The following is an 11,132-nucleotide window of genomic DNA, read 5'->3' as shown; positions in this document are numbered from 1 at the left end:
TCCTAAAACGACCTTGCCTGCAGATGGAACTGTCTTCGCCTTTGGAGCCGATTCTCCCCTTTCAGTCGATTGTTTTGACTGTGCTTTCACCTCAGGTGTGAAGTGATAGACCCATGTTTCATCCATGGTTATGATTAGACGCAAAAACTGTGATTATTGCTGTGAAACTTCGCCAAACACTCGATTGAAACATCCTCACGACGCTGTTTTTGTTCCACCTTGCTTTCTCATGTCCAAATTTTCAGTCAATATGTGATGTACAACACTTGTTGAAATGTCTACCATGTCTAGTAGCTCGCGCAATTTTAGTCGACATTCATCCTATACCATTTTGTGGATTTTCGTCACTATTTCTGGCATGGTCACCTCATTTGGTCGACCACTGCGATGCCTATTTTGGCAGCTCGTACAGCCTCGTTTAAGGGCGGACATGCTCAGCGTAGATCAAAATGGAGCTTTTATTGTATTTTCAAAGCATGATCCTGAACATTCCTTAAACTTTGTAGATAATCTATTTATATAATTTTAAAGCCTTATTATCTTTTATATTTATTTTAAACATTTGATGACTGCATAAAGTATTTTTATTACATAAATATTTACGATAAAAAATTATATTGATAATATCTGTGATCCCAAATTTGACAAGAATTAGGCATTTTATTATTCAAAAAATGGGCAAGATTAACATATTTGAAGATAATTCTAAAGATACTAATTATAAGCTATGTTTTTGAACATTCAAGTGTTAAACATTTTACGAATAATGATTGATTTATAATTATTATTGACCTAAGAATAAGGTAGTGTTTTTTTGAAATACGCCATTTCTTTTGGCATGTCCCAGTAGTTTAGTTACAAAATACGGCCGTACCCATAAATTGACATGATACAACTGAAGTAGGAAGTAAGATCATGTTAACGCGCGTGTTTGAACATGTACCTAACCGAAAAATTCTTTTTTATTTTAAACGGTACATGTTACTGTTGTAAACAAAGGAGAAGACACCTCCAGAGTAGACTCTAGCGCCGCTTTGATATTGGTTGGACTGAAGCCTTTCAAATGAAAGTATTGTATGACATAAATATGACCAATTTTTTCCATGTTTACTAATTCACTGAGAGCGTTCACTACTGATGGCTGACAAATAACTACTGAACAACGTAGCATCGTCAAAGTTAGGCTATAAAAGGTTGGTACTTTCCATCATGGTCACTATTTTCAAACAACAACTGCTATCTATACGTCAGGTCAGGTACTTCTGGGACTACCCAAATAGAATCGTGTAAAAAGCAGCATATTTATTATTATGCAAATTTACGTAAATTTAATAATAAAGTGCAAGCTCTCCTTCTTATAATTGCTGTATAACTCCGTATGTCTGACAGAGCCAGCGATCGGGCCAATTTTCCACAAACGTTTTGTTTAGAGTGCAGGGAGTGGAAGGAAAACACACTAAGTAGGTGGGCAATTTTCCATAAATAAACTCTATATATGTGAGCGAGATAATACCGTAATGCTAAAACAGAATTAATCAAAATTTCCTTGCAGATTAATTCTTTATGATGCTATAATAGATATATATAAACTTAGAAATAAGGCGAACATAATAGTATTAAATTCTAAAGGATTCAAGTTCTGTACTATTCCATTTAAGTCGTTTTTTTGCGACCCGGGTTTCGCCTTTCGGCATCTTCAGGCGTCATGTACACTCACCAAAGGCAAACACACACTGACAACGAACCCACGGCACACCAAAGGTCTTCCCAGAATTCCGCGGCACACCGGTTGCGGAGCACTGCACTAGATGATAATATTAAATTTCCATTAGAAGTTGGTGTTAAGAAAATTAATTTTCTAGACCTAAATATTAACATAGAAAAGAACATACATGAGTACAAAATTTATAGAAAACCGTTATATTCGGATTGCATTATACGTAGTTCCTCGAATCATCCACCTGCATATAAACTAGCCGCATTTCATTCAGATATACATAGACTTGTAACTGTGCCCTTAAGTGAAACAAATTTTCAAAACGAACTTTCAACGATTAAGCAAATTGCTATTAACAACGGTTATGAGGAGTCTCTTATAGACAAACTTTTAATAAAAAAGAAAATAAAATTAGTATCTAAATAACTATATAAAGGTATAGAACCTACCATACCGGCCATTGCTAATCATTGGTGTAGATTAAGTTATATAGGTAAATCCAGTGTAAGTGACCAAAATAATGTCGAACCGGCATTTTATTGTAATAATACAGTTGGTAGATTATTAATAAATAATAAAGACTCCATAGAGATTAAAAATAAATCCGGTATTTACAAATTAGACTGTAACAACTGCCCTAAATTTTATATTGGTAAAACTACGAGGAACCTAAATATTAGAATTTCAGAACATTTAGCAGCCCAAAGATTGAAAAAGGATACTTCAACTTTGCGAAATACTTATTAAATGAAAAACACACGTTTGACATTGAAAAGGGTGCAAAACTACTTCACAGTCATACGGGTAATTATAAATTATTATACCAAGAAATATTAGAAATAAATAGAGCACAGTTGCAGAACTTACCTATATTGAACGATCAACTTAGCTTTCCTAGTAGCCCTTTGTTATATCCTATATGATGTTTTACATATGAGACTATATTATGGTCAATTGTATTGAAAAAAAAAATATATATGTTTGAATGAGATTATATATGTTTGTATGAGGGTGTATGGATGAGGATTTAGGTATGTATAGTTGTTTAACATATAATATATACTAGCTGACCCGGCAAACGTTGATCTGCCATATAAATTATTTCTAGTGAATATTTTGGTTATTTAATAAAAAATAATGAATGTATTATAATTGTAAGTGTGTGGGGATGGGACCTAAGATAGAAAGAAGAATGGAGCGCTGTAGATGATGACCGCCGATAAAAACAAAAAAAACACCAACCATTCATTTTCTCAATTCAATGTATTTCATTAAAGTAACAGACATATTCATTGTTTATTTTTAAGTTAAACGTAAAGTGAAAAAAAGTAATATAATTTTTATCCTAAAGTAGAAAAATTAAATAAAGAAAATCAATATTAATTTCGAAGAGCAATTGAGAGTACGATATTTTTTGTCAGTCCGTCTTTAGCCAACACAAATAAACTCGATGGTTTGCCCACGCGAGAACATGTCACGTATAATTGTCCGTGTGAAAAACATGGTGTGCCCAAATCTAATCCGCAAACAGACATCGTTTGGCCTTGCGACTTATTGATTGTCATTGTGAATGTCAATCTAATAGGAAATTGAACGCGTTTGAATTTAATTGGCACGTCTGTGAGAATCATTGGAATTCGTGGCAGCAAAACATTTTCGGCTCGGAATTTGCCATTTAAAATGGTGGCTTCGATAATGTTTATCATCAAATTTTTAATGACCATACGCGTGCCATTGCACAGCTGTGGTGGGTTCAAATTCCAAAGTAAAATAACCAGAGATCCAACTTTCAGTCGTAGAAGGTGTGTTGACATGCCTGGCAAATCCAGTGAGTTCAAAAACTCTGCTGGATAATTTACAGCTTTGTTGCCATCGCAAACTGTATCGATCGATTTGTATAATACCAAATCGCCAGGCAACGACTGCTGTATCTTGAAGTTTAAATCGTCGACGTCTACATTTTTTGCTGCCAAAATGGCTCTTTCTGCCAGCCACGCATGATTTATGTATTGTGTGCTTACATCGGGAAATATACGGTCAATGAGAGCATTTTGCGAATCAACGAATGGAAATTAACTTTTCCATCGCCGATATCTAACGATTGGTTCGAGAATGTGTCAGCGGATGAATCTTGTAGCATTTGGACGTGCATGTTTATAAAAATAAAAAAGCTGGACTTTTTCAACATTACGCCACAGTTGCGATGATTTCAAGCAAGCGTTGAGCAATCTCATCAGGGTACGTTGAACTTGGAATGGTGGGAAGTGTTTGTCTGAAATCATCTGAAAGGAGTAACAGAGTGCCACCGAATAGTTTGTCATTGTTTTTTTTTTTATCTTTGAGTGTTCTGTTCAACGCCTCAAGAGAATGTTTGTGGGCCATAGTGCATTCATCCCATATGATAATTTTGCATTGTTTCAGCACTGTTGCTATGGACGATTCGAGATCTAATAAAGTTGCTACAATGCCAGATGATGCAACGGCCAATGCGATGACATTATTTTATCGTATTACGGCGAGAATTAGCGAAATGAGAAATGTTTTGCCAGTTCCACCTGGTGCATCAAAAAAAAAAGAGTCCACCTTGTCCCGCTCAGTGTTACTTTGCAATTCGTGCATGTATGATTTGAAGAATTTTAATAATTCATTGTGCTCATTCGATAGGGCGTCCAGTTCGCCGACGATGCGCCTGGCATTAAGCGACTTGAGGTTATTGTAGCCGCAACGTGCATCCACACGATTGATGTCCTCACCGTCCATGAAGTAGATTTGTAAAAAAATATGAGGTTGGCTTGGCATTGGCAGCAATGAGCCTACTTTGTAGTAAAGGCCAAGCGCCTTGGATGGAATTGTTGACCATTTGCAGCAGTTTTGTGAACTATTTCTGTTGCTCCGAACTAAGTCATTTGGGAACATGAATTGAATGTGCGAATGGACTTCAGGAACAGGTTTGAATCTGAATCCGTGCAGATGAGCAAGATATTTAACGGTTCTGGTGGTGTCTCTATATCTGGTAGTTGCACTTTTCCTGATGCGCAACACATCCCGGCTGACTCATGTTTGAATTTGAGCGAATGACAATGGGGACATTCTCTGTCCATAGCACCAACCAGCACTTTCGGATGAGCGGAATATTCAATATCTGGCTCCTTTTCGAATGCGAAACGAAGAAACGAAGCGGATGTAAATGCTTGATGTACTTGATGGCGTTGTCGGTCATTTGCTCTGCGCGTGTTAACTACGAACTGGCGCACTTGTCTCCGTTCCAATTGTCGTTGTTGATTTCGTTCAGCTCTGCCTCTTGTGATTGAGATGCACGCAATTGCGACATGCTCACACGTACATTTTCGTTATCTTGTTAGATTTGTTTGTCTGTTTTTTCTGCTCTACTATTTCGCATGTTTGTTGTTTTATTCGGTCGACGGCCCAAATAGCTCCCTTGCGTCTTGCTGGCATTGTTCAATGTAATACACGCAAATAAATAGATAAATTAAAATAAATCGTACAAAATTTTGCATGCACTGCGTTGTGATATGCCGAATGAAATGTCAAAATGACGCGAAGCTTATCGTGAATTCTTATCGTACGTAGCGCCATCTGTCATTCAACAACATAAATAATTTCGTTTTGTTTGAAATACAAACGACGGTTGAATTTGTTCATACAAAAATACTAAAATCGCGATTAAAAAATAAGGTCTCGATTAAAAATGGGAAAGTGAAAATTTGGGGTTATAAGTATTTTTTGATACCAAATGAAAAAAAAAATACAAAAAAAACTTGTCAAAAAAAATAAAATTATTTTTTTTCTGGATTGAGATACCCGAATCACCTAGTGGTATGAAATATACTTGTTGACATATTCTCATATCTAACAAATATACATAAAAAATTCATAAACATCGGTCGAGCCGTTTCAGAGGAGTGCGACCACAAACACCGTGACACGAGATTTTTATATATATACTAGCTGACCCGGCAAACGTTGTTCTGCCAAATAAATTATTTCTAGTGAATATTTTGGTTGTAAATAAAAAATATCGAATGTATCGTAAGTGTGTGGGGATGGGATTTATGACAGAAAGAGGAATGGAGCGATGTAGACGATGACCGCCGATAAAAACAAAAAACACCAACCATTCATTTTCTCAATTCAAAATGAGTAATGATGTTCACTATGAATGAATTACCTGTGATTGGATCTCGTTGTTTAATGTTTATGCAATATCCGTTATGTTCCTTCCAGAAAATTAGCGGATATTGGAGAGCGTCGTATGAACGGTGTGTGTCAGCGATGAACTCCAGATTATTGTTTCTTCTTCGAATCATGATTTCTCGCGTTGATGTGCGGTCGCCAACCATGATTCCAGCAATGTCGTCAACAACAGGCGCATTGAATAGACGCACGTGCTCTCCAGCTGGTGTTTTATCAGGATTTATCACAATGGCGTGATTGTCACTTTGCAATTCGTGCATGTGTGCTTTGAAGAATTTCAATAATTCATTGTGCTCATTCAATAGGGCGTCCAGTTCGCCGACGATGCGCCTGGTATTAGGCGAATTGAGGTTATTGTAGCCGCAACGTGCATCTACACGATTGATGTCCTCACCGCCCATGAAGTAGATTTGTAAAAATGTATGTGGTTCGTTTGGCATTGGCAGCAATGAGCCTACTTTGTGGTAAACTTGGCCTTTGATTTTGAACGTAGAATGGAATTGTTGACCATTTGCCGCAGTATTGTGAACTATTTCTGTTGCTCCGAACGAAGTCATTTGGAAGCATGAATTGAATGTGCGATTGGACTTCAGGAATAGAGTTGAATCTGGAACCGTGCCGATGAGCAAGCCGTTCAATGGTTCTGGTGGTATCTCAATTTCTGGTAGTTGCACTTTTCCTGATGCGCAACACACCCCGGCTGACTCATGTTTGAATTTGAGCGCATGATAATGGGGACATTCTTTGTCCATAGCACCAATCAACACTTTCGGATGAGCGGAATATTCAATATCTGGGTCGTACTCTAATGCGAGACGAAGGAACGAAGCGGATGTAAAAATGCTCGATGTACTTGTTGGCGTTGTCAGTCATTTGCTCTGCGTGTATTAACTACGAACCGGCGCGCTTGGCTCCGTTCCAACTGTCATTGTTGATTTCGTTCAGCTCGTGCCTCTTGTGATTGAGATGCACGGAATTGCGACATGCTCATACGCACGTTTTTGTTATCTTGTTGGATTTGTTCGTCTGTTCTTTCTGCTCTACTATTTTGCATGTTTGTTGCTTTATTCGTTCGACGGCCCAAATGGCCCCCTTTGCGTCTTGCTGGCATTGTGCACAGTAATACACGCACACAAAAATAGGAAAATTAAAATAAATCGTACAAAATTTTGCACGCACTGCGTTGTGGTATGCCGAATGAAATGTTAACATGACGTGACGTTTCTCTTGAATTCTTCTCGGACGTAGCGCCATCTGTCATTCAACAACATAAATAATTTCGTTCTGTTTGAAATACGAACGACGGTTAAATTTGTTCATACAAAAATAATAAAATCGCGATTATAAAATGGGAGGATAAGAGTAGGAGGGTGAAAATTTGGGATTAAATGTATTTTTTGATGCCAAATAATAAAAAAAATACCAAAAAAAATTGTCAAAAAAAATAAAAGAATATTTTTTCTGGATAGAGATAGCCTAATCACCTAGCGGTATGAAATATACTTATTGACCTATTCTCATACCTAACAAATATACATAAAAAATTTCATAAAAATCGGTCAAACCATTTCGGAGGAGTACGACCACAAACATCGTGACACGAGATTTTTATATATATAGAGATATAGAGATATTATAATATTAGGTGAGTTATATATTATATTATATTAAGCGAGTTTATATGTATAATTTTGTTTTTGTTAAAAAATAATGTTATAAAAGTAGGTACCATATAAGAGTATTATTAAAGACTAATATCTAATTGGTTACTCGATTAATTATTTTTCTTAGAATTGACGATTTACACCTCTTGAGTGTAGTATTTTTATTGTTATAAAGAATTTTCACCTATTATTAGGTTTGACGATTTATTATAACAATATGCTGCCCAGTGTATTGTTATTAATAAGATAGGGTTTTTAATAATTAGGTTTTTTACTGACACTTCAGCTATTCATAATTTATTTATTGTAACCTCTGACTAAATAGGTAGGTAATGGAGTTTTTACCTACTTTATTGTATTGATTTACTATATAAGGTAGAGTTAAGGGTGTTCGTTGTCAGTTTGCCATTGGTGAGTGTACATGACGCCTGAAGATGCCGAAAGGCGAAACCCGGGTCGCAAAAAACGACTTAAATAGAATAGTACAGAGCTTGAATCCATTAGAATTCAAATTCCATCAAGTACCTTCGGTCGAAAGTATTAATTTTATAATAGTAATAACTAATAGACTAAGATAATCTTAAGCCTTTATAACGTTGTATCTATGCTTTAGACGAGTATGTCCGAACATAGGTAGAAATGAAAAATCATAGTTTGTAAAGCTCAAAACGGGACGATATAACAATAAAGTTTAAACGCACATCCTTACAAGTCCAGTCGATGAGCTAAGGGACCATTATGTATGTAAACTATTAACTTATCTTATTCAAGATGTAACTATTTGAGAGGTAAAAATTTAATTCGCGCAGCGTTTCTCTTCTTTTTCCGGTCAAACCTGATTGGCTCTCATACATAGCTAGATGCCACGTACCACGTAAAAGAGCCCAAATTTCTATAGAATTCAGTTCCGTTCAAGTGATATTCTCCAAAACACGCGCAGGATCTCTTCAGTGCAAACTTCGCACTTTTCGTAAAAGTCTTCGTAAACAGAAGCACTCACACATCCGAAAGTAAACCACTAACAAGTTTACCGAGCGATAATAATTATTAGTCATACTCCGATGACTCACCAGTATTAATGATCGCAAATAAGTTCCTAAGTACTTCGATCAGCCGTTCCGCCGCGAGTACATCCTAATTACGTGTGCGGTTCTCCAACTTTCTAATTAGCGACTCATACCTCTAAGCCGCCTAGTGTAAATCTAGACATTATAAATAATTATATAAATCGTTTCTATTCATTTTAATAAGGTGTAAAATTTAAGTTTTATAAATGAATAAATAAACATTTTATAAGTTTCATTATAAAACCGAGTTCCTTGAACAAAAGACAATTAGAAAAATTATATAAATATTTCTATAAATAAACTATAGACATTATTAAGAGTTTTATAAGTTAATAAAAAGTAAATAAATAAATATATATAAATAAATTTGGACTTTAATACTCAATAAAATTCTACGAATTAGTTCCTATATTTATAAATATAAACTATATATAATTTATTTACAGTTTTTCTAAGAACTATATTATATATAAATTACTAGCTGACCCAGCGAACTTCGTACCGCCTCAGAATCAATAATCTTGTGTTAACTTATTAGCTAAATTAAATTCAGTTTTTTATTAAGTTAAAATGAATACTCAAATGAATAAGTTCAATAAATAAGCAAAAATCAAATCAAAATGAAAAGTAAATTATATTGAGCTGTACACACTGTACACCCACGATGACCGCGTGGATTAAGCGCCGGTCTATAGTGTCGAGGGTCCCAGGTTCGAATCCTGGGTCTGGTAAGTTCACATATTGTTTTTCAATTTGTTCATGAGTCAGAGTATGGTCCTAATAGGTTGAGCAAGTGGCTGACATCCATTTCTCGTAAATATAAAATCTGTTAATACAAACCTCCAATCTGTGGAGGCCCATATAATCCTATTAGGATCGGACATGGTCAAAAGAAAAAAAAGAATGTTATTCACGTGGCAGCAAGGCATTTGCTTTATTGAAGCGAATGGAAATGATTCGCGTAGCATTGTTGCACTACTTTATGTTAAACTATTTGCTGGATGAGTTGCACTCGGGTCGATTCCCTTCATTGAATCACCTTGTGATATACGACATTTTTCGTTTTGTTGTCAGGTGCAAAAACGTACAAGCAGATGGTTAGCCGACACATGAACATGCTACATACAATTGACCGTGAGAGAAACATTCATTTTATAGATTCAGGCCACAAACACGCAAGGATTGGCCTCGTAATTTGTTGATCGTCATGCCGAATGCAAGACGAATTGAAAATTGAATTCGTTTAAACTCGAATGGCATATCAGTTGAGATCATCGAAATTCTCGGATTGAGAGCTTCCTCACCTTTGAACATTCCTTTGATTATCGTCACGTGAATCATATTGCCCATTAGTTTTATTTTATTTATTTATTTATTTAGAAAAAGAGTATTACGGCATTGACAACTAACTCACCACCAAACGCGTTATGTTACGTAGTTTTTGTTGGTTCAGATTTCAAAGCATGATGACTACTGAGCCATCCTTCAGTTGTAAATTGTGCGGTGGCAAGCCAGGCAGATCCAATGACTTTAAAAATTCAGTTGGATAGTTAGTTGCTTAGTCTTCGTTTGTTACACAGTCGGTAGATTTGAAGGAATGCAGTGGACCAACGATTATTTTTGAATTGTGAAGTTTAAGTATCCACATCTTTGTTCTTTGCCGCAAGAATACTCGTTCACTCTACCAATTGTGCTTTTTGTGGTTAGCAATGATGTTCGGGAACACTTTCTTGATAAGTTCGTCCTTATTGCAAATTGCAAAAATTCAGCGGACACCAAATCAATCCGTTTCGATTAGACAGCGTGGTGTGTTATGTCCAAATACCCCTATGGAACAAGAACAACAAAAACAAAAATCTCGGCCCGGAGGCCAACCTGACACTGATCACGGCAGCAATCAGCAAGGGAAGGCAGAGGGTGCTAAGAATCCCCGGAAAGACGGTAACGGACCATTGCCACCTATAACGTGAGAACATTATCCAGCAACGCCAAACTTCTAGAGCTCGAAGAAGACGAAACGGCCACAGGGTCACCCTAAAAGCCGCTGGATTGACGAACTGGTAAAGTTCGGCGGAAATACGTGGCAGCGAACGACACAGGACCGAGAGAGTTGGAGAAAGCTTGGGGAGGCCTTCATCCAGCAGTGGATTGACCCCGGCTTATGATGATATTTATTTGTATCACTTTTTGTATTTTTTTTTATTATTATATTACGTAATATTTTTTTCTCTTTAAAACAGTCACGTGGCATATGTTCACCATCGCTACTATAAAATAATGATTAGTCAGCAGTAGGAGTCGCAGGAGAGGTAATACCACTTGTTGACGGCTAGTTTCCGAATGCTTAGGCTTGTACTTGAATCGATCGATTAAAGCGGCCTATGGTACTCGGTGATGTAAATTGGTACCTACATAACCTACGTTTTTACTTCGAATTTTGGAGTCCCGAACATACTTCAATTTAAATCT

This window comes from Rhyacophila brunnea, unplaced genomic scaffold, assembly GCF_057557595.1.
Source record: "Rhyacophila brunnea isolate RB1 unplaced genomic scaffold, BYU_Rbru_1.0 scaffold_13, whole genome shotgun sequence".
Classification (NCBI taxonomy): domain Eukaryota; kingdom Metazoa; phylum Arthropoda; class Insecta; order Trichoptera; family Rhyacophilidae; genus Rhyacophila; species Rhyacophila brunnea.
The sequence above is the reverse complement of the archived record's forward strand: the minus strand, read 5'-3'. Positions refer to the sequence as shown.